The 26,807-nt window shown below is 37.3% G+C and overlaps 1 long non-coding RNA gene across 1 annotated transcript in view; it reads left to right on the top strand.

The window, feature by feature from the left end:
- The window catches only part of LOC122530343, a 56,271-nt gene extending 29,852 nt beyond the window's left edge, over positions 1 to 26,419 (top strand). The window contains exon 3 of the long non-coding RNA XR_006306973.1: positions 26,159 to 26,419. This is a non-coding gene — a long non-coding RNA (uncharacterized LOC122530343). The remainder of the gene's footprint in view (positions 1 to 26,158) is intronic.
- Positions 26,420 to 26,807: the final 388 nt, after the last annotated feature.

Raw genomic sequence — 26,807 nt, 5'->3', positions numbered from 1 at the left:
GTAACATCTCGAGATGTTCTGATTATAATACATCGAGACTCAATTACATTTCAAACAGCGAAGAATTTATATGAATAGAATGGAAATCTGGTTTTCACAGGGATCTTGCGATACTACAATGTTTAGAATGATTAATTTTCATGTAATATCATCTCGCGCAGTATAAAATTTTCTTCCCCCTTGTCGTTCCCCAGAGAATCTTGAAATCCAACAATTTTCGAATTTTTTACACAGTATTCCCCCCACTCTCTTGTGTAACGTATAAAATTTAATAAAATTAAATAATTGAGATTGAAATTTGCACGGTTGCTACGTTTGCTGTGATTAATTAAGAAAATTAAAATACAATGAAAGAAGGAAACAGATTTAATTGAAGTTTTCTCGAATAACACACTTCAGCATTAGCACACGCTGCATCGTTGCATAGTTACGTCATTTCAGTTTCTTTCAAATCCCCCACTTCGAATCTTAGAATTCACGCGCTTGCATTCGCAACACAGCGGTGTTGTTGTATACGAAGTCGTGTCCGATCGCTTTGCGATGAAAACACCGGGCAATAATCGTGGCGTGCAACCGGGCGAATTCTCGAAACAGGCAATCGATAAGGAAGGTTGCACGTGAACGGTGTCCCGGCCGATGCATCGACATATATATATGTATATATATATATATATATATATATATATACGGGTATATTGAATTATCAGGAATTTGGGTCACGTTCACCGGGCAGCGGAGTATCGGAAATTCGTTGGGCGGGGGAGGGACAGTTGCCCCGATCGATCGCGATTGATTAATTTTGGAAAACTACCGGAGAAACGGAGTCGTGAAAGGTGCCGGTCGCGTCGAATTTTCCACGATGCCCCGGTTCGAAGGCAAGCTGAAACGCGAAATTTCAAATTGTCCATTCGCTCGTAAATTGGCCGAGGCCGCAAGGCCGCCCCTTTCACGAACGCGAGTTTTACCTCGTTGGCTCTCCACGCTTCAGAAACTTTCATCGACTATATATATATATATATATATATATATGTATAAATAAACGAATATACTTTTCACCGATACACCGATCCGATTTTGCAAGTTTTTCAACTCGCGGCAACTTTCTAGACTAATTTCTGCTATTTGTGACGTTGGAAGTGTGTTAATTGGCTCTTGTGGAAGGCAAGAAAATTTCCCAACGTTTAGGAAATTTAACAGCACAAGGACGACTCTGTAATTGTTGACGATTCTTTGACGTATTTTTAATGTTTCGTATTTTCCAAGAAAGAAAAATAGAGTATCATCTCGTGAAAAGACTGGTGGAAGTATTCTCTTATCGTTGACACACAGTTCTTTGATGATAACGAAGAGCTGATACGAAGAGCTGATCTACAGCTCTAAAGAGAGGACAGTGGTAAAAATTGGCCAATTTCGGATCTGACCTGCCAATAAAAATTTTTTTTTACTCTTCCATTTAACTTTCCCATTATCGCCAGGGCAAACGAAACTATTTATATGAATTTTGTGTTTCTGAAAACATGTAGAACTTTTGTCGGCAGCCAGGTCCAAAATTGGCCAATTTTTGCCATTATCCTCTTTTAAAAGGGGCTGTGTCGACGGATTAAGGGCGTTTTATTTACAATTTACAATGCCATTGAACTACTCCGATAAACGCACAGAGACAGCACTTGAATCTTGCTAACTACGCGGGTTAATTGAAAGCAAACGCTTCCTGCTATTGTTTCAGTCGATCAAAATCCTGCAGCGTTCGTCTGCGATGAAAATTGCATCGGTGTGATATTTCGAGCGGCAAAGTGCTCGCGAGTCGATGAAAATTGTCGCGAGTCAGAGTGCAGATGCTGAGGAAGACGGATTCGGTGATTAGTCGACCCGAGGCGACAAGGTTTTGTTGAAGAACGTGCAGATAATCGAGCGATGGGTGTAACAAGAGACAAATGACTAAAGCTTAGATACTAGAAAAGTTGCACGAAATGAATGAAATATCAGTTTGATAGAAGAACTATACACTAGGGGAGAAATTGTAGGTTGAAGACTTAATTAAAGGATTGCGATGAGCCACTGTCTTGTGTGTGTGTGTGTCTTTTTTTCTTCAATTTTGTATGAAAGACATGTTTGAGAATTTCGAGCCAATTTTGATACAAAAATTATACTATATATATAATTTATAATATTATATTAATATTAATATTATAATGTTATTATTATGATATTATGAATATTATATTGATATAAATATTATATTGTATTTGCATGATATAGTTATATTATATTTTAACATAAAAGATACATTACAGTATATAATACACAAATTATGTATCAATGTCGCTTTCAGGATGAGAATTTCTAAATTCCCTCCAACAGTGACGTATGTTGAAACAATCTTCATTAACAAAGCTTCGTTAACATGCTCGTTATTAATTAGCTTCGTTTATTAATCCTCGTCGATACGAATTTTATCGTGAAAAGACACGAGTTGTTCAAAATTGGCAATACTTCTGCGACTACGTTCGAAAACTTACTATAATAATACCATACATTTAATCCCGCTGACTGTCGACTGTTCTTTCCACCGTCCTTTCACTTACCCTCGCCAACCTATATTATGTAATCCTGCATGTATGAAAATTTTGATACCTGTAGAAAAATAATAATATCTAGTTGATAGTTGCTATTTGAAAAATGTACATCGGAGGAGGTTAGATCGCGAAATTATGAATCTAACAGACGTTTTCATTGCTATAGATTTCTATTGATCTCTATTTGTATTTGTTGGCCTGTGCAGAATTGTGCTTCGATTTAGAGATGACGTATCTAATTTTTTTAGTTGTTAATATTTTTGAAACAACAAATAATTATATATATATAATTATTATTATTATATAATAATAATTATTATTGTTACATAATTATATATATATATATAATTATTTTTGAAACAACATAAATATATAAAACCGACTTCCCTAACCAACGAATACGAATACAAGCTGGTTTTTTGAACAGTGGACATTATATATATATATATATATATATATATTATAGTAGTAGGAGTAGTTTCATATATTATTATAGTATGCTGCTATTATTATAGTGGTAGGAGCAGTATTATACATGTATACATTTGTATTTGTTAATCTATGCAGAATTGTGCTTCAATTTAGAGAAGACGTATCTAATTTTCTTAGTTATTAATATTTTTGAAACAACAAATAATTATATATATATAATTATTATTATTATACATATATAATTATTTTTTAAACAATAAATAATTATTTATATATAGCTGGTTTTTTGAACAGTGGACATTACATATATATTATAGTAGTAGGAGTAGTTTCGTATATTATTATAGTATACGTATACATAGTAGTAGGAGTATTTTCGTATATTATTATAGTATACGTATACATACATAGTAGTAAGAGTAGTTTTATATATTATTATAGTATTATTATAGCAGTAGGTGTAGTTTCGTATATTATTATATATATTATTATAGTATGCTACTATTACTATAGTGGTAGAAGCAGCCACGTATATATGTATATACGTATATATGTAGTTTCGTATATTATTATATATATTATTATAGTATGCTACTATTACTATAGTGGTAGAAGCAGCCACGTATATATGTATATACGTATATATGTAGTTTCGTATATTATTATATATATTATTATAGTATGCTACTATTACTATAGTGGTAGAAGCAGCCACGTATATATGTATATACGTATATATGTAGTTTCGTATATTATTATATATATTATTATAGTATGCTACTATTACTATAGTGGTAGAAGCAGCATTATATATGTATATATATATATATATACGTAATACTCAACTGTTCAAGAAAGCAGCTCATATTCGTGTTCGTGTTTGTGTTCGTGTTCGGTCACGGAAGTCGGTTCGCGAAAGTTCATTTCGCGGCGTCCTGCATCATCGGCAGGCGAGCGGAGGGAAGAAACACCGAAAGATCTCCGGGCGTTTTCATCGAGCGTTCCGCGCAACCTTCCCTCGGAATCTCACCCCAGTTTTTCCTCCAACCCTCTAACCACACTTTCCGGTATTCGCTGTCCCGTTCGATCCGATTCCGCTCGTTTCCTCTTTTTCCGCCAGCCATTGGCCACGCCAACGGGAAAGAAACGGCACGGATAATGGGGTGGCGCGGAGGGAAGAAGAGGGGAGGTGGTTGGCGTTGGATAGTAAAATATTGGCCAGACCGGCGGGCGCCACCAACGGCTTTTTCATCGGACGACGACGACGACGACGACGACTACGACTACCTACCACGTCCAGAACGGTTCTCGCCCTCTTTTTCCAGCCACTGACCCCCTCTATCCGTGTGTTCACCCCTTTTCCCGAGTTTCAACATTCTCTTTCTCTCTCTCTCTCTCTCTCTCTCTCTCTCTCTCTCTCTCTCTCTCTTTCGTTACCTCTAGCCGTCTGCACGGCGACGCTACTCGCCTCAGAAACTTTCCCATCGTTTTCTTGCCCTCGTATCTTTGCTTGTTAGAAAGGATGTTCTATTAGCTCTCGGCGCATGTGAAATGTCGCTTTGAAAGTTTTGTGTCTTTGGTGGTTCGATAGAGGAGGGTGGAGGCTCCATTGAATCGTGTTCTCTTGTCTATCTATTATAACTGTTGATCGCGGTTGAAAAACGTTTTCTTTTTTCTTTGGCTTTTGCGGGAGATAAGAAGAGTATCGTGAACTGGTTCTTTGTTCGAATTGTCTTTATCTCAGTGTCTGTATTTTTGCTACTCAATGAGGAATAATTACTTGTTTGTTTTTGTTTTATCTCGTTAGAACCATCGATTAAGTATATACATTTCTCACAGTCTCTTGTATATTTAAAGAAATATGAATGATGTTAGTTGCGTGGATCGTTGTTAATAATTATTTATTTGTTTCTTTCATCCCGTTAGAACTGTAAACCTATCGATTGCGAGATTAAGCGAACCCTCTTGTATTATTGATCAAATCGAATTAACACAGAGAAAAGTGTTATTCGTTTCTCGAAAACAATCGTGGATTTGTCATTTATTTTTGGTTGTTTCCTCGCTGTTTATTGATTCTTTTTTTGTTCGTTTCGCGGTCGAATGATGCTGCAGTAGTGGTTTTAGATTTACAGAGGACGCAGAGGAAATGAACAAACGAGGACACGGGGGTCAAAGGTGGCCGGGCTACAGAACGATGTTCTTTCGGTTGATGACTCGGTGATCGTTCGTTCGATCAGTTTATTCGTGAAATATCGAATGGATCTTGCTTTTTATGTTCTTTTCCATCGTTTGTTTTAGTAAGTCTCTCTGTTTTTACGATTCGATGAATTTATACTGATCGTGACTGTCACTTCTCTCTCTCTCTCTTTTCTGTTTTCTTTTTTTTTTTCCTTTCTAAATTTCGTGAAAGGTTTATTCTATCCCGAGATTTTTACGCGCAGCGGTAAATAAAATTTGGTAATCTGATTTTCGTGAGAAGTTTCGTTGAAAAAAAAAAAAAAAAATAAAAAAAAATAAAAAGTTGGAGTAAAAAGTTATGTCGGTGCGAGAGCATGCAGATTTCGAGCGCGATAAAACAGTAGTGCAAGTTCTTTGTACACGTTTTACCTCTTCTGGATTGTAATCGACGTGCATAAATAAACATGCATTCGCGTCGCTGCGACGTAAATGCATTTTCGTTTGTAGTACGTGATCGTACTTTGCGCGTGTTTCATCTTTCCCAAATTGGCATTCCCGATTTCGAGTCTTGACGCGTGAATAACACTTTTTTCGCGGCGTGCACTGCGAGCATTTTTTCTTTTTCTTTTTTTTCGTTCACAGTTTTTTGACGTCGGAAATTAATTTTTACGTTTTCCCCCTGACGGATTGCCCGGTTACATATTTCATCTCTACCGGATTGTAATTCGCGAATTACGTTCCCATTTCTCGTTTTTGCAACGAACTCTGGATTACCGTTTTTACGTGCTGCACACTTTTTTTCCGTCTTCTGCACGCTAGTCTTCTTTAAAATTAAAATTCACACTCTGATACATAACAAATAATATTTTCCTTTCTGTTACTGAATTTTGCGTATTTCGTGGTTTAAAAAGGCAGAGGAATTCTTTCCTTTTTTTTCCCCCCCCTTTTTTTACGACTCCGCCTGACAAATTGCCTGTTCCTTATCGCGGGTGTTAAAGCACGCAGATTAAAATAACAAAATGATATTGTCCCTCCCTCTACCTGTGAACAGTGGGGAAGAGGCAGATAAAATTTTGAAATTTTTATTCACTGCGGTACACTTTTATTACCTACACCGAGTCTATTACTTGTTTCATCTCCGATGTTAAACGAAGTTATAAGGGGCGTGCTGGCCGCTGTGGCAGAAGTTGCAAAATAGTATGTAAATTTTTAACTTATCGCCGTATAAATTTTAATATTTTTCGAAAGCCTTTGAGGCGGAACCTCCCCTCTATCTGCCTCCCCTCGATGAAATTGCGTTCGCCGCGGCAGTTGAGTGAAAATTTCATTCAACGCCGCTCAGTTTCGGTATATCCTGATGAATTTTATTTCTCCTTGTTATCTCGTCAAACATACCGTCCCCACGGATCGTAATTTATAATCCTGATGAATTTGTCTCTGCATCTTTCGCTCTTCTTCGCGCTTGTACCGTTCTTACACGATGGAACATCATCACGTAACGAGTACAATGTAACGACCTCGACAGTATAAATTTTGGATTCGAAAAATCATTCACAAAGTGGTTTTCAGCTACACTGCTGGCGTAATGTAAATACGAAAACTATTTTTTTGTATTATTATTACTTGGTCGTTGCAGGTACATAAAATATTGCAGATATGTAAAATCTAATTTTACAGATTTGTAAAATTATGCAGAATTTAATGGCTGACTCTGTGTAATACAATTGATATTTTCTCGATTGTCTCATCACTCGAATTCAAGTGTATTTTTTAATATGTCGCGCGAAATTTTCTAAATTTCGGTATTGTGGAAACAATTCTGAATCGATTTTCAGCTACACTGACACAGCCGGCGTAATATTAATACGAAAATTATTTTTTTGTATTGTTATTATTTGATCGTTGCAGGTACATAAAATATTGCAGATATGTAAAATCTAATTTTACAGACTTGTAAAATTATGCAGAATTTAATGGCTGACTCTGTGTAATACAATTGATATTTTCTCGATTGTCTCATCACTCGAATTCAAATGTATTTTTTAATATGTCGCGCAAAATTTTCTAAATTCCTGTATTGTGGAAACAATTTTGATGTCGTACGAGACTGATGGTACAAATGAAACTTGAACTTCCACTTAATCCGCCTCACCTACAATCTTTGAATTCTTGGGTTAGGTCGCGGATCTAACAAAAAATTTCGATGTCCAACCTGGCCGTATTTATAGCTTTCTCTGTAACGGGAACGAGATATCAAACGAGGAGACAAAAACAGCGCGAAATCGTTGTTCTCTCTCGGAAGGCGGAAGAAGTTCCTCTTCATTATTCCAGTATCTCACAAAGAGCGACTTTTGCATTGACTCTCTCTCTCTCTCTCTCTCGAAGGCCGAAAGTAAGATGAAACAGTTGGCGACAGTTGCACATTTAAAGCGCATCCGCCATTGTTACTGCGTCTTCTGTCCGCCGGGGCGGTTTTCACGTGGGTTGTTTACGTAGAGACAACCGATTTGAATTGTGCAATCTCCGCGCCCCATTTTCCTCTGGATACAGAGAGGATCGTTTCACTCCGCAGCATGTTTATCCTCGGCGCGTTCACCGCCGGTTAACCAGACCTACTGCCAAACACCAAGATGCTTTTTTGTTTTTCACGTCCTCGTTATTCAAAAGTTATTACCGGCCTTCAGATTCTGATCTCTTTTTCTCTCGAGTTATTCACAACACAAACGGCGTGATCTTTAAAATATCGCGACGTCTTTGATTTAATACATTTGATTAATGCAATTACGTACGTACATTCTTGCCTATCCTTCTCTTTTTTTTTTTTTTTTTTTTTTTTTTGGAGAAAACGAGTAATCATCCGTAATAATTTCTGTACGATACGTTTCAATCGATTTTCAGTGAGGTAACGTTTGTAAAATATAAAATATGATATTGTTTTGTCAAATATAATTAAATATTGTAATTCAATTACGTTTAATCAAATGATGAAGATTGATTCCACGTTGATAGCTCGAACAATTTTAAAAGCTTTTTGTTACGTGTGTTATAAAGAACGTTTTCAAATTCTATTGATACTATAATGAGACTCGATTATCAAAATAATTACATTAATTGACAAGCAAATTTTCGAAATGTACATACAACGTATATAATTAATTTAAATTATTATATATTTAATTATTGTTACATTAACATTATCATATAATTGTAATATGTACAATATTTAGCACAAGTATACACGTCATAGAAATATTTAAATATTCAATTATTCATTGCTAGATTGTAGATTTTATACAATTTCATATTTTTATTAACACGTCGAGAATTTTTTGTTCCAAAGTTGTAATATTTTCTCAATTTTAAGTATATTAGTATAATATTACACTTAGTATTACACAACACTTAAATTACTAATAAAAAAAGTAATATTTTCTCAATTTTAAGTATAATATTACACTTAGTATTACACAACACTTAAATTACTAATAAATAAAGTAATAATATAAGTAAAACGAAATAGGCAAAACGAATAATAAATTTATCACTTTATCAATAATTTCTGTCCAGTGATATCGTACCGACGAGTTGAAAAGGGAAGGAAAGCGACGAATCATTTTATACGATTCGGTCACTCGTTATGGTCCGCAAATCAGTTGCCAGCGCGGGCGGGGTTATAGAATTTATTCAATTTGTAAAGCACAATAACAAATGGGTATTTCCAAGTGTCTCTCATTATCCGAATAAAAATTTTGCATTACATTGATAAATTACACTAACGTTACAATAATTCTCACAGCGTAATTAACATTATCACAGTAAATTATAATAATTATACTGCATTAATAAATGCACGTCCGTAAGATGATTATTCATACCGTGTATGAATTTTACATTCGACGCACTCTCGCGGTGAGTGTCTCGCGACTTCTGTGTACATTTTTAAAATTGTTTTCAAATTTCGCCAACAATGATGTTAATCGCGACGACGACGTCTCGTTGTCTGAGGAAGTTGTCTGAAAATTCATTAGCGGGAACGCAGCCTTTTGTTGCCGGCTTTTCAATGTTTAATTACCCCTTTAGATGTTCCGAGAAATTAATTTTTAGGGGGGAGGATGATATTAATCTTCTTGCCGGGAAGCTTGAAAACTCGGCGCGTGCCTCAAATTCTCCAGCAAGCAACCTTTCGGGCAAGTTTTAAGTTACACTCCCGCGCTTCGGGAGAAATAAAAGTCGAGTGGGAAGCACGTTCCGCGCGCGATACATTTGTATCTGGGAGCTCTCCAATTCGACTCACTGAAATGTTATTCAACACTCGAAACATCGCACGCCACAAGAAATATCGATGGTGTATCGAGGACGAGAAATTAGGTTGCACAGCCGGCTACGACTATTTTCTGACCGAACTTTCTATCTTTTGTATTTGCGCTACAGATCGCTTTCAAATTTTGTACACCACGGTACATGGTGAAACAAGTAAAAGTAAAGATGTGAGCTTGGATTAGTATAATTGTTGATATTTCTTCGTTCTTAGCAACAGTTTAATAGTCTAATCTGTTTGTTGTTGCAGTATCAAATACAGTTTGTTCGATAAAGATGCGTTTCAAGCGTAGTTGTAAGAACATCGTAGGAAAAGCAAGAAACAATGAACTTTGATCGATACATAGTAATTGTTCGATTAGTAATTGTTTATATTTCTTCATTCTTAGTGTGAAACATTTTAGTATCTAATCTGTTTGTTGCTACATACAGATCGTTTCAAGTTTTGAGAACACTGGCAAAAGTGAGAAAAAACGAACGTTCGATGAATAATTGTTATTTATATTTCTCTTCAAAATATCGTTCGTTCCTAGCAACAATTTAATGTCGAATCTGTTTTAATTTCAATTTCGCAGTTTCTGATTTAAGAACTCGTGAACGTAAGTGTTAGTATAATTAATAAAGTATAACGAAAGGTGGTATGAACGAGCCGAGCTACATAATTTCACGTGTAATTTTCACGTCAGAATATTTCACGTCTCTCCTATTATTTCTATATACGAAAATTCAGCAGCCTCGAATTAAATCCGGAAAGATTAAAAAAATAGCAGAATTCAAGAAACACGCAAGTGAACAAATAAATATATTTCTCCGTGCATCAAAGTACAGTTGACACAGTATACATATCGAATAATATACCTAATAATTTAACAGAATCTTAGCCTTAACATTAGAACTAACCAAGGACTGAAACGTAGAATTCTCATCAGAAAATATTAAGATTAAAGTGGGAGGATAAAAATAGAAATACAATAGAATACACAAGCTTTTATATTTATGTATTTTCTAAAAAAAAAAATCATTTAAACCTCCAAAAGTACACTGGTTTGCTTCGGTAAATATATCTAAAATGAATTAGGAATTAGTCATTTTGATATACGAGCAAGATACCCGCTATCCTTGAATCCTCTTTAATACGCGAAGTCAAAGGGAAATTAGTCCCTCGTCGGAACGAGGAAGCAAACAATTTTGTTCTTAGCATGGCGGGATAGGCAGGTAAAGAATATCACCGCGGCAAAGAGCTACGCGTCCCAGTTTCTTCGTCTGGTTGGTCGTTTCGTGGTAAACGAGGCTTGTTTAATTTCTCTCGGTCACCGTTTTTCAGGTAGAGAGGGAAGCAAAAGTAGGAAGGAGAGGAAAAAAAAAACGACGAAAGAGAGAAGAGAAAAGAAACATCAGCGACGGCGCAATTTGCGAAACGCGTGCGTGCCATTATTACGAAACTCGTAATACGCCGCGAACATCCGGTGGAACCGCGAACCCTTTTACGCCTTGCGATACAACCGGACTGGCTGTCCCGCGAAGTTGTCGCCATTCGACCGACCGCCTAATGGCCGTGACAATTCCGAATTGCGGCCGAGAACTCGCTAATGCACTTCACGCTATGCCGTCTAACGCCCGTTTCATTTGATTTTCAGCCCTAATCACCGCGATAGACGCACGGAACGTTCGTGAATCTTCGCGTGTAACAAAAATGTTCATTCGCATCTTGTGAAACGCATCTTGGAAATCGGGATTCGTTGCGAGCGGAATTAACATCTCTTGCGCTGGAACGACGTGTCACCGCACGTCGAGAGAAGCTTTTCGTCCCAAATCGCAACGTTTTCTCATACTTTCAGTAAAACAAAATAGAATAATAAATTTATTAACGAATAATAAATTTATTAGCTTTCAATAATTTCTATCCAGTGATATCATACACCGACGAGTTCAGAAAGAAAGCGACAAATTATTTTATACGGTTCGGCCACTCGTTATGGTTCGCAATCAGTTGCCAGCGCAACGTGGTTAATCTCTTGCGCTGGAATCACGTGCCACCGCATGTCGAGAACTTTTTTGTCCCAAATTGCAACATTTTCTCGTGTTTTAAGTATATTATATTAGTATATTAGTATATTATATTAGTATATTAGTATATTAGTATATTAGTATATTATATTAGTATATTAGTATATTAGTATATTATATTAGTATATTATATTAGTATATTAGTATATTATATTAGTATATTAGTATATTATATTAGTATATTATCCAAGTTTTAAATTTAAGTATATACCGACGAGTTTAAAAGGAAAAAAGAAAGCGACAAATTATTGTACGGTTCGGTCACTCGTTATGGTCCGCAAACCGTAATGTTGCCAGCGCAAGTGGTTAAATCATTTATCCTTTGAGAGATTTGACATTTATCCGAATGACAAAGGATATGATGAAAGTTGATGAATTGCGCGAAATAGAAATTCTGTATGAGAAATCTCTTTCTAGTTTCTCTAGAGTTTATGGATACTTGTCATGAAATGTATTATTATTGTATGGTGAGTGTTCGAATACTTCCGTGAGTCGCTACATGCAGAGATTGTTTTTTTGTTTTTATTTTATTTTGTTTTACATAGTATGGATTTTTGTGCATTCATAGAAGATCTCAAATTGTGCCAAAATATATAAAGTATCAACTGTAATACTATGTAGGAGAAACAAGTTTCTGTCTCTTTAGTTGCACGTGAAAATTTAAGAATTCGCGGTCGGTGACGAGTATCTAAGAAATATGGAAGTGAAGTTGCATGAAAATCAAATATCAAAGAAGACTCAACGTCCATATAACACGAGGGCTCAATAAGAAGTCAATGGTACCATAAAAGTCGAAGTAAGTTTTCTTTCGTTCGGTCGACTTTCGAATATTATCTTGTAATATATGGAAAAGAGAGAGAGAGAGAGAGAGAGAGAGAGAGAGAGAGAGAGAGGGAGAAAGGAAATAGTCAGAAAGATGAGACTCAATCACCATTATATCGAGAGACCGTAAAAATGATTCCGTAAGGAGATTATTATTCGTAGTGCCACGAGGGCGAAAAGGATATTCGATCAAAGAGGATCAAGGACTAGTAGACGTATATTCATGTGACTAGAGATAAGAACGAATCTTGCTGCGTTTTAAGAGCGTGTAATTTCATGCGTGTACCGAGATTTTACTGTATATTTTTCTCAAAAGAGAAAAGATCCCGAAAGTTTGTAATATTTAGGTGATGATATTTTTAAACACACAAAAATTTGAAAATTTTGTACGTATAATTAGATGCGATGAAACCACAAGAAAGAAACTACGGGTGTAAAGATTCCAGCTGAGCAGCAATAATTAAGTAAGCTTCTATTCTCTTCTGTTAAAAATCAGCAATAATTAAGTAAGCTTCTATTCTTGCAATAATTAAGTAAGCCTCTATTCTCTTCTGTTGAAAAGGAAAAATCAAAAATTCCGATTCTCAAAGTGAAAAAAATATCACATTGTCTCTCATACTCTTGTCATCCCTCTCGCATTCTTCGATGTCCAATTTCAACTTTGGACATTTTCCACGCTAGTTCCCGAATGCGAAAGCGTAATTTTTGCAAAATTCGCAAACTCGCCAAGTGCAACGTAGCCAAGGGGCGCAGACGGTGGTGATGGTGGTTGGAGAGGGGGGGTTTAGCGGTTCCCAAGTGTCGGGGGCGAGGCGATATTTCATACCAGTGTTCCGTATATAATTAATGGCAGGTTCTTCCGCTTCCTCGGCCAATTCCGTGGTCCGTGAACGCCATTAACTTCGTCTCTTTCGCGTCACGCCGACGTAAATGATCGTATTGTGCCGTGTCGTATTCATTTACCTTCTAAATCTCGATTATTACTCGGTCTCTGCAGCGGCGAGAGAATTATAAAGAACCCGCCGGGTTGCTCGTCGCCGCCATTTATGGCCAATAAAAGTCCCCCGTTGCTTCACGGCCCCGGCAATCCGTGAATTTATCTTCACCCGTAATTGTCTCCTTCTTTCTTTGCCTTTTTTTCTTTTATTATTACTATTGCTATCGCAGATTTTTAGCAGCTCTCACCAACAAGTGCTGATATTTTTCTATCGAAAATCGACGAGCTTCGGTCTTGCGAAACGAGGGTGTTAGAAAGTTGGCCGTTTTCCGAGACGAAGGTCGTTGATCCACGAACATATCTTGAACATATTTTTAAATATATATGGTTATTCTACACAGTTGGATAATTTAAAAGTGTATTAACATTTACGAAACACAGTTATCATGGTTATGTTATAAAATTCGAGACAAATTTGAAATAGTCGCGATGTACTCGTTACAAACTTGCAGGCCAAGTTATGCAACGTAACCGTTTTAATTATTTTCGTAATTAGTAGCCGAATTAAAATTCTATTCGTTCACTACGACTGATACGATGGCAGGACTTTCATGACGATGATATATATTGCATCGTTTGTATTTTTTTTTTTTTATTTCTGAATTAACAGTTATCAACACGAATCCATCGAATCAAAAGGATAAGTAGTTTTCCACGTAACGTTTACGCGAATTAATCTCTTGAGTTAAAAGTGGCAATTTTTCGTTGGAAAATTTTTCCGGCAAACGCCGTTTCACCTTGATGTTTTCGAAGCATCAGGAGTTTTCTTTTGATACAGAAACGTGCACGCACGTCATCTCACCCACGCCTCTGTGTAACCGTACACGCTCCTAGCCGCGAGCTAATGAGTTAAATTGAAGTTAGCTTTGCGTTACACGTGTGAGTCACACTCTTAGAGCAGCTTTGTCCCATTAGATTAATGAATAAAATTAGCCTTAGTGTGTCCTTCGTTGATGCCCGCTCGGTGTACCTTCGCGTATAAGATAGCGTCGTTTGCATAATTTATGCTCGCCGTGACAGCAAAATGTGTAATATACATTTATAGCATATACATCGTCGTAATTTATCCCTCGAAGATTTTCCTCCGGAGTGTGCGTATATATGTGTGTGTGTGTGTGTGTGTGTGTGCCTCGATTCACGCCGTGGCAAGACACACTTGGAGATCAAATTCATAAATAAATAAATAAATTGAAAGGAAAGAAAAGAAACTAATTTCGAATTATCAGTTTTTCGAATTTTCTTCTAATTTATTGTTCAATTAATTTCGACAAGCAGAGAGATAGAAAAGAAAAAAATCTTCAACGTGAAATTCATAGTCATCAAGGATTGATAAACTTGCGGAAGTGAGTTTAGTTTTCGGGACGTTGAACGTTGAAAAAAAAAAAAGGATGAAAGTTCTCGCGAAAGTTGTAATCGAATGAAACGAAACTCAAATTCGACTCTCGGAAGGGGGTGTTCCTATTTTCAATTTCAACTTGGACACGTTAGCTTGAAGAATTGTTCGAACGAGTTTCATTCGATTTGACACACACACACACACACACACAGTGTTCTCCAGTCGCGAACTCTCCTCGAGAGTTGGACTTCCTTTTGTCTATCACTGTGTCTATAAATCAAATACGTGAATAATTCCGGAATCCTACGTTAGACTTAGTTTATCGATCATGTTTGCCAGAGACAGTGGATCTTTGCTATTTATAGTTTCTTCAAACATTTGCGCAAGAATCTATTAACCGATAGCATTGACGAATTAACCAGATGCAGTCACGCTCGTGCACGTCGTCGAGCCGATGATTTATCACGAAAACACGATGTTAATTAAACAGAAACTCGTTAATTGCACGTGAAATTTAATTGCACAGGTACTTCGACTTTTATCACGGAGTTATTCGCGCGAGCCATTCAGTTAACTGTCCGCGTCGAATCGCGAAAAAAAAGAGAAATGAAAAAAAAAAAAAACATAGAAGAGGAAAAATATGCGGAAGAGAGGATGCGAGATGAAAAAAAAAAGAGAGAGAGAGAGAGAGAAAATACTGGCGCTGGGGACAAGCCTCATGATTTCCATTCAGTCGGTGCTGGTTTTCGTATTTGCTTTTTCTCTCTCATGAAATCGCGTTTATTAGCGAGCTTTTCATTCTGCGCGCGTGTAATTTTTACGCTTCGTTGATGCGACCGGCAAGCCACCCTTTCCTCTCCCCCGGTAATTCGAAACCGTGTTTTCAGCCCTGGCAGAGAAAGCCCCCGTGCTTTTACATCGATACTCGTCGCATCGACAAATCCAGCGTAAAGTTATCGATACACCGCAGCCGCTGCCGGTTCCCATTAATCAGTTCCCAGGTTACGCGACACGAAATTCTCGAAATTGCCCGTAATTGGCGCTATTATGGACGCCGCGGCGGCAGAAAACACGCGGCTGTACGAGAATTTTCTATTCGGTTTCACTCTCGTTCGGTTTGCACCGAGAGTTCAGTTCAGTTAATTTCGAACGCGACGTAACGTTTGCATCTTACGTTTCCCCTCTTTCCACGTTATTTCTTCCTTTTTTTTTTTTTTTTCAGGAAGATTGATTGAACCTTGTTTGTTTCGGTTTCGTCGAAATTTGCAGCGTTCAGCGGTGGAAAATGCTTGCAAACGTTGTCCAACTTCGCGAAACTGGTACAAGTTCGTGGGACGAATAATTTGCACAATTGGATTTCATGCAGTAGAAACAATCGTTCGATAGAAACGATAGAAATTCAGATTCAAACGTGTGTGTTCGATCAGCGACAGTTCGTTTAATTGGGCGTTGAAATTTGGTTCGTATAAGTGGAACAAATTTAGATGGAGTTCTACTGTAATTGCACGCCTCTTTTCTTGTTTGTTAATTGGGATTTGTTAGTTAGATCGCGAATAGCACGCAATTTCTCTTTTCAAATTGGTTGAATTTTTATTTCGTCACTTGTAATTGATAATTATTGTTATTTCTTTTTTTTTTTTTTTTTATAATGTAATCGTCAAAGTTTATGGTCTCTTGATCAATTGATCTGACACTCAGTTTGACTCTAAGTGCTGAAAGAAGAAACATCTCATTGATAATATCATAGTTCTCGTTTCGAAAAATCTCGCTCGAGTAATATCGCGCGTAAAGTTTCCAACTTTCGATGACGCTTTATCAAATTCAGACGCCGTTGCACAATTACCTTGCTCCACGAGGAATATCCCCTTTCCCCTACGAGGAACAGCCCTTTCACCTTACGATTCTCTCCATAATAACCGTCTCAAGAACTCATTTCCCATTTCCTGATTAAAACCAAATAGGCTTACTTCCCTTCCCCCCCCCCCCCGTCCTTCTTCAAACTTCAACTTTTATTCAAACAATCGCAAACTTTCTCGAATCTTCTTCGCTTCACCACCGAACAATTTCTTTCCACGATACGAGAGCCTAACTGACATAAGTTTTTGCTTTCAGTTTAGTCAGACTTATCCAATAACATATTCTATACACTATAGTACCTTTTAATGTTATTTGTGTAAACAATTTTGCAACGTACAGCGTTTCTAATAACTACTTTTTTAATTAAATTCCCGCGGCGCAGGAATTTGCATAAAAATTCTTCGTCTGTTAGTAACATTCGAAGCGGTGAAAAAGAATTTCACTGGCCGCTGTTGTTGTTTTTTTTTTTTTTCAAACGACGTCTTGTTTTTCTCGCGCGCGAACATTATCCAACTCGCGGAGATTCGAAAATTAGTCGACTCTTGGTCCTTCGGCCATCGAAAGAATCAAGGAGGGTAACTCTCTCGCAAACGTCGAATGCAATCACGCAGGAATAACAAACCCGAGTTTTGGAACGAATTTGCACAACCGAAACGAGTTTCGTACGATTTCGCGGAGTTATGAGGTTCGACAGAGGCTGTTGCGTAATTGGCACGCGGGGCCGCGGGGATAGTTTTAATTAACCGTTCCCGGTAATTTGTAATATCAATTTGAAGCATCGACGCGCCGCTCGGACCGCGTCGGAAAAACTTAATTCCCTTAAAACTCGGAAGCCATCCGACGCTCCCGCGCCGGCCGTAATCTGTTTGGCCGCGTCTGACCAATTTAAATCCGCTTCAAACACACCGGCCGAGGACTGAAATCCATTTGAAAATAAGAGAATCGCCAGCTTTCTTTCTCCGATTTCGTTGCGTGGACAGGACACGACGTGGAAATCATTTTCGAGCAAGGAAATTAATAACAGCGACAAGATTTTGCAGAGTTTTCCGAACGAAATGAGGCGGAATTAATTTTTTTGAATTGCGACCTGTTGCTGTTGAAATAGTAAATTTTGAGAAACATTCTTATAATTAGCACTAAACGTACTTTGTGTGTATATATTTCTACTGTAATCGCTCAGGCCTTTCTTTTACAAAAGGAATACATCCGACGTGGTTTCATACAGGGAACGAGGCAGAAAGTAACTATTGGATAATAAGAAAAAAAAAGTATATTTTTTCATTTCTCTTTTTTTGAAGAGAATGCAACGAAGAGTGCAAAAAATCTTCAGTCAAATTTCTAAATTTGAAGTGTTGAACGAAACTGTTCCCTGACAAACGACGACCGATGACGAAGAACTATAGCTACCGCTGTATGATAAATTGGACACGCGGACCGATTCATTTTTTGAAATTTGATATATTCCTGTTGCCTGCAAACATTAGACAAAGTAAAAGTTCGACGTGACAGACTATCTATTTCAACCCCCTTGCGCTGGCAACTGGTTCGCGGACCATAACGAGCGACCAGAACCGTACTAAATAATTCGCCGTTTTCTTTTTCTTTTGAACTCGCCGGATATAAATTATCGAGAAGTAACAAATTTATTATTTGTTTCGCCTGGATTGAATACTTAAACACACTTGAAACTGAGAGAGTGTTGCAAAGAATTCTCGAAGTGCGTGGCACGCCATTCCAGCGCAAGAGGTTAAGGTAGAAACTATATTGAATACGTCGTCACAACTAATTCTCCAAATCTCATTTCTAATCATCGATAATTATCTTATTGTTACTTTTTGATCGTTGTCTATTTCTAAAAACTTATCTCGATCGCGAGAGTCAAATTTGACGAGCGACACTACCAACAGAACCATAACTCTACCACAGATCTGCAAAGTTTCTCTCTGTAAGAAAACGAATCGACCGGTTGACAAGTAGATTTCGGTGCAAACAAAAACGTTTCGATCGAGTGGCGATCGGCGTCGAATCGCGAAACGACCTGCAGGAGAACGAACACAAGCGAGAAAATGGAAGCTTTTCGAAGACGTGTGCAGGTTGTTGGTAGAAGGTTTCAGCTGGCGTGGACGATGCCGGGCGGTGTGTTTTCCGTTTACGGCTTGGTTCGCGAGGCGAGCGCGCGCGCGGAAAATCGATACGCTCACGCCACTCCCTAGCAAAATAACCGAGTTGGAATTTCTGGCCGTGCCTCGGCAACGACATCGTGTTTATGCAGATGCAGCCACCCGGAAGCGTGGCACACGGGGCAATAACGTGTAATCGACCACTTGCCGTGCCTCTCCACCTTCTTACGATCCCCGAGGACCGAGCTTCCACCTATCGAACGCCCCTTTCGCCTGACTTTTCTTTGCTTTCCTATCCTTTCCGAGGCCACGATGCTGTCAGCTACGTGGTAGCTCATGCCTCGACATTTGCCAACCAACTATTTTTCATGCATTTTGTCGGTCAAATTTTCCAGAAATAATGTCTATTAGTCTCTGTTGAAGACGTAAAAATACATTTGTTTTATCTGTTTTATGTCACGTCTGTTTGTCTGTTTCATTAACGTGACTTTTTTAGTTCATAAATAAACACGTATTTAAGTCTGTAGAGTCAAGTAGAATAGAGTTCTTTTTGTGTGTGTTTGAATTTGAATTTAATTAATTTCTATTCCTATATTTAAAAATAAGTAAAAAATGTAGAATAATTTGCTAACCAAGTATTTTAGGTATTTTGTGGGTTAAATTTTCCAGAAATGAAGTCTATTAGTCTCTGTTGAAGACGTAAAAATACATTTGCTTTATCCGTTTTATGTCACGCCTGTTTGTCTGTTTTATTAACGTGACTTTTTTAGTTCATAAATAAAGACGTATTTAAGTCTGTAGAGTCAAGTAGAGCAGAGTTCTTTTTGTGTGTGTTTGAATTTGAATTTAATTAATTTCTATTCCTATATTTAAAAATAAGTAAAAAATGTAGAATAATTTGCTAACCAAGTATTTTAGGTATTTTGTGGGTCAAATTTTCCAGAAATGAAGTCTATTAGTCTCTGTTGAAGACGTGAAAATACATTTGCTTTATCTGTTTTATGTCACGTCTATTTGTCTGTTTCATTAACGTGACTTTTTTTAGTTCATAAATAAACACGTACTTAAGTTTGTAGAGTCAAGTAGAATAGAGTTCTTTTTGTGTGTGTTTGAATTTGAATTTAATTAATTTCTATTCCTATATTTAAAAATAAGTAAAAAATGTAGAATAAAATTTGCTAACCAACTATTTTAGGCATTTTGTGGGTCAAATTTTTTCCAGAAATGATGTCTATTAGTCTCTGTTGAAGACGTAAAAATACATTTGCTCTGTCTGTTTTATTAACACTAGAACTACTGAGGACTAAAGTATAAAAATTGAGTAAAAAAAAAATCAGAATGCAAGGAATATGAAAAGATTTATAATACGATAATGAACACAAATTTTTATTCATATATTTTACAAAAACCACTCGAATTTCTAAAAAATGTAACTTTGTAAATCCGTGAAATTACTCTAAAAAGTTATGAATTTGTCATTTTGACAGCTTTGATAGTTCTAGTGTTAACGTAACGTTTTTAATTCATAAATAGACACGTATCTAGCTCTGTAGAGTCAAGTAGAGTAGAGTTCTGCTTGTGTGTGTGTAAATTTGAATTTAATTAATTTGTATTTCTATATTCAAAAGTAAGTAAAAAATGTAGAATAAAACTTTTCTCATTTTCTCAAGAAAGCAGACGGAACACGTTTCGTTGAAAGTTGCTTTGATACACTCGATAAATCTTCGAAAACGAAGCGCTGTACAAAAAACAATCTTATGTCAACTATTCTTCTCCGACGTATCTGAAATTAACCAATTTTCAAATTCAAGCACACTCCAACGATTCGAATTTTCAAGCTCGATTTTCTCGAAAACGGGGCCTTTTCTCTCGACTTGTATGTTTAATATTTTTAAATGTCTAAAACCACAATCAATCACGTACCACTATTCTTTCATCACGATGACTCGTGAAATTGTTCAAAATTCCCGTTGCCCCGCGTCCACGGTGAAAGTCTCGATTCCAGTGAGAAGGAAGGGAGTACAGTCGTCTGCAAAGGTTTCTTGCTAGCTTTTAATTCAATCGCGAGTTAAACCCGGCAACGTTTACGCGGCTGATTCCTACGAGCGTGTTTGTTCTCGGTCGGTAATCCGCATCGTCGGGCCCCCGGACTTTTCAAGCGGGGAACGAAAGCGCTTTGGCAATCGCGCTCGGTACACAAGCGTGTCGCGAGAGTGGATGAGTTGGAAACTCTCGTGGCCCCCCGGTAACGAGGCGACGATATCGACTTCGAGGAGCCAGCGAAATTGAAACTTCGACCAGTTGGAGAGTGCTGCAACGTTACAACTTGCCGAGTCTCGTGCGCGCGTACGTATGTACGTACGGTACATGCATCCTCGTCCTCGGGGACTCTAATTACAAGAACTTTCTATCGATTTCAATTTCCACCGCGCCGGAAACTGTCACCGGCAACGCGCAACGCCTTTTCTTTTTCCGTCTTGCGAGACTCTTTGACACGCGAGAGATTTCACCCTCGCGGCGGTTTAAACGTAGGTAGGAGATGATTTCTCTTAACCTCTTAGCTGCGCTGCCGCTTTTAAAAGTGTTTGTCTGCTAGAACGACGAATATATTCGTCGAACACAGAGTGTGTGTGTGTGTGTGTGTGCAGCTACTGTAAAATTAACACTGGTTTTCTTTGTTTGAAAAGTCAGTAATTTTTTATTGTTTAACTTGATGAATATTAATGGTAAGAAAATATTTAGAAATGATGTAGAAAGAACTAGTCGAACCTAGTTTTTTGAAAAGGTGTGTTTTATTTTCCACAAAAAATTTAATTTAAGTAACAAATTATAATTACTTTTCTCGCGTGACGAATATACTCGTCGTTCGCAGCCAAGAGATTTATAATTTGATTTATTGTTGATCGAGATTTTATTAAAAGTGTTGGGATTCTAAAATTCTACGATGTTAAAATTCTAGGGTTCTACAGTTCTAAGATTCTGGGATGTTAAAATTCTAGGATTCTGGAATTCCAGGATCTTTAAGTTCCGGAATCCCAAAATCTCTTCTAAAATTCAAGGGTCTTCGAATTTTGGGTTTTAGAATTTTAAAATTCTGAAATTCTAAAACTTCTGGAATTTTAAAATTCTAGGATTTCTAAATTCTAGAGTTCCGAAATTTTAAAATTCAAGAGTCTTCGAGTCTTGAAATGTTAGAATCCTAAAAATTCCACGATTCTAGGATGTGAAAATTTCAAGATTCTAAAATTCTAGTATTTCTAAAGTTCTAGAATTCCAGGACTCCAGAATTCTAGGATCTTCAAGTTCTAGAACTTCCAAATTTTAACGATATTCTGCGAAAGAGTCCCAAACTCTTAGGCTTTCAAGTTTAAAAAAAATTTTAAAAACTCTAAAATTCTACGATTTGAAAAATTCCAAGGTTCTAAAATTCCCCAATTTCCACCTTATTTATTTAAACAACTTTAAACGGCCAAACAGATCTAGAACTTTTAAACTCCTGGCACTGTTACTTACAAGATGAAACGAACGTACAAAATTTTCAATCATTCGATGCTTCTGTAATTCAAGACGTTGGACGAGCTGAAATACTAAATTTCAGTTAACGATTAACAGTTTTCTCCAACGCCAAGGAACCGTTCGTACTTCTCAAAAATTGCGATCGAAATCAATTTCCTGGCGGAGAACTCCATTGCCACAGCTCTGGAGCTATTCATCATGCGAAAGCATCGTTCCTGTTGAGGCACTTGGTCTATCCAAGCGAGTGGTAGATAACCGGCAGCCAAAGACACCCGAGCGTTCTAACCGGTGTGATTAATCGTCGACAACCGGCGTCTTCGTTCTCTCTCTCTCTCTTTCTCTATTTTCTTATCCCTCGATTAATAATCTGCAACAGAGGGAACGTTCCTCGGCCAGATGTCGATCGTCATCTTTCTCATTCGACCACGATTCGATCGACAATTACTGAAGCTCAATCGAGAGAAGAGAGCTCGACTTTTCGATGCACGATGGCTTTTCTTCCAATCGAAAATTGTGCTCGAGCTAATCTTAAAAATGGCACGCGTTTGAGGATTAAACGAGGATTTTTCATTATTTCATTCTCCAGTCTTTCAGAGTCTAAATCTGATCGATTTTGTTTTGTTTTGTTTTGTTTTTAATTTCATATGATATTCAATTTTCGAGAAACAAATGATTTCATTATTTAGTTAGTTTTATTTAATATTTAGTTCATTATTGTAGTTCCACAAAATCGTCGTGGGATTTAAATAATATTTTCTGCCAGTGACACTTGATGATTTGCGAATGGCTCTCGTGTTAGACATAATTTATCGTAATCGGACTGCAGGATTTTTAGGCATTTAAAGATACAAATAAGTAGAATGCACGTAGTAAATAAAAATGTATGAAATACGATAATTACTATACGATAATTACGTGTAATACACGAATTAATCAATACGATGTCCAAAATTAATATACTCGGAATTTCCTTGATCTCTAGCGGCGAGATTTTTCGCAAAGCTATACTTCTATATTACGGCAAGGTTTCTAGTCTCACGTGACTCATCATGTGTATCACTTACAAAACGAACGATCATTAATAATTTTCAAACTTAACGCAAAGAATCGAAATACACGAAAATATAAAGAACTGACACAAACAACAATCACGATAGGTACACATATAGGAAAGAAATTGTGCCTTTGTTTTCAGCCTCATTCTCAACGAACGTTTGAACGTTCTTCACGCTTGAATCCGCCCGGACGTAATCTTTCGTACGATTTGGAGACGACGAACCGGCAGGTCGTTCGTGAAATTTCGAAATTGTTGTTGCGCGCGCGAGTTAAAAAAAGAAAAAAAAAAAAAAAAAAGAAAATTCGATAGCTGATATTCGGCACGCGGAGCCGCCGCCCCTCGAGCACGCGAATGAATTTTCAATTAAAACCGGCGCCAATCGATATCGTTTGAAATAAATGGCTTCGCCGAGTTGTAATTCCGCCACGAAACGTTTTCCAAAAATTTCCGCCGCAAACCTTTCTCCCCACCTCTCGTTTCTTCCCCCGTTTTTTTTTTTTTTTTCTCAATTTTTCTGCTCGCACGGCAACCACGCCAACACGCCAAGGTAAAAAGAGAAAGAGAGAAAGAGAGAGAAAATAGTCGGCATTGTTATTTCCTAAATAACTGGCGTTACGCGCCGGTTCTTCGGAAAAAGTTAATAGCTCTGTCGCGAAACAAAGCTTTCCGCCAGGAGCACGGAGAATTGGCAGAATCGCACGTACGAAGTGAACTACAGGCGACAGATTTTTTCCCCTCCTTTTTCTTTTTTCTTTTTTTTCTTTTCTTTTCTTCTTTTCTGGCGAGTTCATCTCGTCGAGCGGAGTTTCCAATGGATTTTACCCGCTCGAAGCTGCGATTTGGATATGCTGCTTTTTTCTCTTTTTTTTTTTTTTTTTCTAAGTCGTTCAACGGGTTGATGTTTTCGCGCAGAAAATTATTTAAGGGAATGAAAGCGAGCTTGTCGAACGGGACGAGAAACTTTTCAAACGAGCTATAATTAACGGAATTCTTCGTCACATCCTTGGGCTTCGCCGTTCGTAACAAGCTCGCGGTTCGTTAAGTCGCGAAAGTTCCCCCTAGATAAAATTAGAAACGGAAGGAACTTTCCTTCGAAAAAAGGTGAAAAAACAATTTTATACACCACGAAAGATGCTCATCGCGACAAGCATTGAAACGAGCATTTACGCCGAAGTTGTTCGCTGCGATTAATCAGATCACACAGACAGATAGGGGAATTTTGAAACGAAAAATGTTTCAGAGACGAAACGAAATCTTTTTCCGGATCCACAAATCCGCGAGATTTAAGGAGGCAGGACGAATACTTTGGAGGGCTAGTAAAAAAAAAAGTACATATTTGACTGACACGAGCTTTTGTGGCTTATTTTAACACATTATGAACTATAAAAAGCAAGCCCTATAAAAGAGGAAAGAAGAAGGCTCTTGTTTAACTTTTCAACAGCATCCTTTTACATAACTTTTTTTTACATTGCCTATCGGTGTGCATGATTCCAGCCAAACAGAATTATTTGCAACAAAAAGGCAAAAGAAAGGTTCAAAAGTATATAATATTCTTTAGAGATTGACGATCCAACATTTCCATTTCTATGAAAATTATGAAAACGGCAGCTATTTGTTTTTGATGTGTCGAATTTATGCGAAAAATTTTTACGTTTTTTTGTTTACATTTTTCGAAATTGTTAAAAATTAAAAAATGTTCGATCGTCAATCCCTAGTAAATGTTATAATAAAGATACGTACCAAGTTTTACGATAATCGGTTGGTTAGATTCCGAGATATCTACACCGTTTCTAAAAACTTAGTTTCGAGAAAAACGCGTTTAAAGTTTCAGAACGTCATTTCTCATATGTATCCTTTACTTACTTTTTCTACTTATACATATCGCGACTCGCAGTTCTTACAATTCACAACTAAATTGAATCCAAGTCCCCCAATATTCGATTCGCCAATGGTAATATTTGAATCGCACGATTTACACTTTATAACACTGCTTAAAATTGCAAACAGTGATGCAAATTCAATTATCCTGTATTCGCGGATTTATTATTACACTCCAAAATAAGTCGTTTCAAAGGCTAGGACCGTTTGTATCTTGTGTCTAAGACTTCAAACTACTATTTAGAAAAAACTATTAAAATACTATTTAAAAAAAATCGATTTTTTTGAAAATTTCAAACTGTCTTGCCACTTTGAATTCGTATACGATCGCGGCAATGCTCGTTTGTGAAACAAGGCGAAGAGGCAGGCAGAAAATCGAGAGAAAAGAAAGCAAAAAAATAAATAAATAAATAAATAAATAAATAAAAAGAGGGAGGAGGTCGGTATTATTATTATTATACCCCAAAGTAAGTCGTTTTAAAGGCTAGGACCGTTTGTATCTTATGTCTAAGACTTCAAACTACTATTTAGAAAAAAAAAAATCGATTTTTTTGAAAATTTCAAACTGTCCTGTCACCACTGAATTTGTGTACGACCGCGGCAATGCTCGTTCGTGAAACGAGGCGAAGAGGCAGGCAGAAAATCGAGAGAAAAGGAAGCAAAAAAAAAAGAAAATAAATAAATAAATAAATAAAAAGAGGGAGGAGGTCGGTAAATATGCAGCGCGTGTTTCAACGATTTAATGGCGGAACGCTCGTCCTGAAACCCGTGGGGGCGCGCGGTAAGAACAACTTTTCACTGAAAATTTCATTTCGCGCGGTGGAAGAACATCCCGCTCGATATCCGCGCCGCGCCACCAATTATCGCCAACTTTTTCGCGCGATAAAATCGGCCGTAAGTGCGGATGTTCTCCGCGCATCGCGGACGTTGATCAGATACACGCGTGGACAATGCAACGCTTTTTCCGGCGAGAAGTATCTTTCGTTTTTTTTTTTTTTTTTGCAGAAAGACGTTGAAAACGGCTCGTTTTCGTGGCTTTTTCCACGATGGAGGATTTATGCGCGCACGGGACATTCGTTAGGTTCGTTACTGTCTGTTTCACGCAGTTGGTAGACAGGGGAGGATTTTCGAGACGGAGAGAGCGATGCAATTGGGAATTCATTTTTCTTCGTACAAAAGGAAACGGTGCTAGGTATTATAAATTCCAACTGCCCGCTTTGTTCAGGTTATCACCACTGAAAACTACGTCGATGCATACAGCGCAATATTTCAGGTGAAATTTTTATATTGATTTCTTCGAACGAGTGTTTGTTTCGTGAACAGCGCGATTGCGACGTGTCTTTATGTGGCAGTCGTGCGATCTGTTGTACAGTTCGAGAATAACTGAGGCAATTACTGTAATAATAATTAAAATTAATCGACCGTGTCCATGTCTCAGAAGACATTCGTCGTTTTAAATTCACGTTTCCACTGCAATCGATAGGAGACTACCTAGCTTTTCAAATAATGCTTTATCGTAGGACCGAGAATCTGATAATTATTATGAGTAAGTTACTTATTTTCGTAACGATGTTTCGACGAGATGAAGCAACGAGCAGATATACTAAAATGAAATTATCAAAATGTTACATCGAATCTCCATTGATTCAATTGT

The sequence above is a fragment of the Frieseomelitta varia genome, unplaced genomic scaffold, assembly GCF_011392965.1.
Source record: "Frieseomelitta varia isolate USP_RPSP 00005682 unplaced genomic scaffold, Fvar_1.2 scaffold_339, whole genome shotgun sequence".
NCBI lineage: Eukaryota > Metazoa > Arthropoda > Insecta > Hymenoptera > Apidae > Frieseomelitta > Frieseomelitta varia.
Note: the sequence above shows the minus strand (reverse complement) of the source record. Positions and strands in the feature narration are given on the sequence as shown.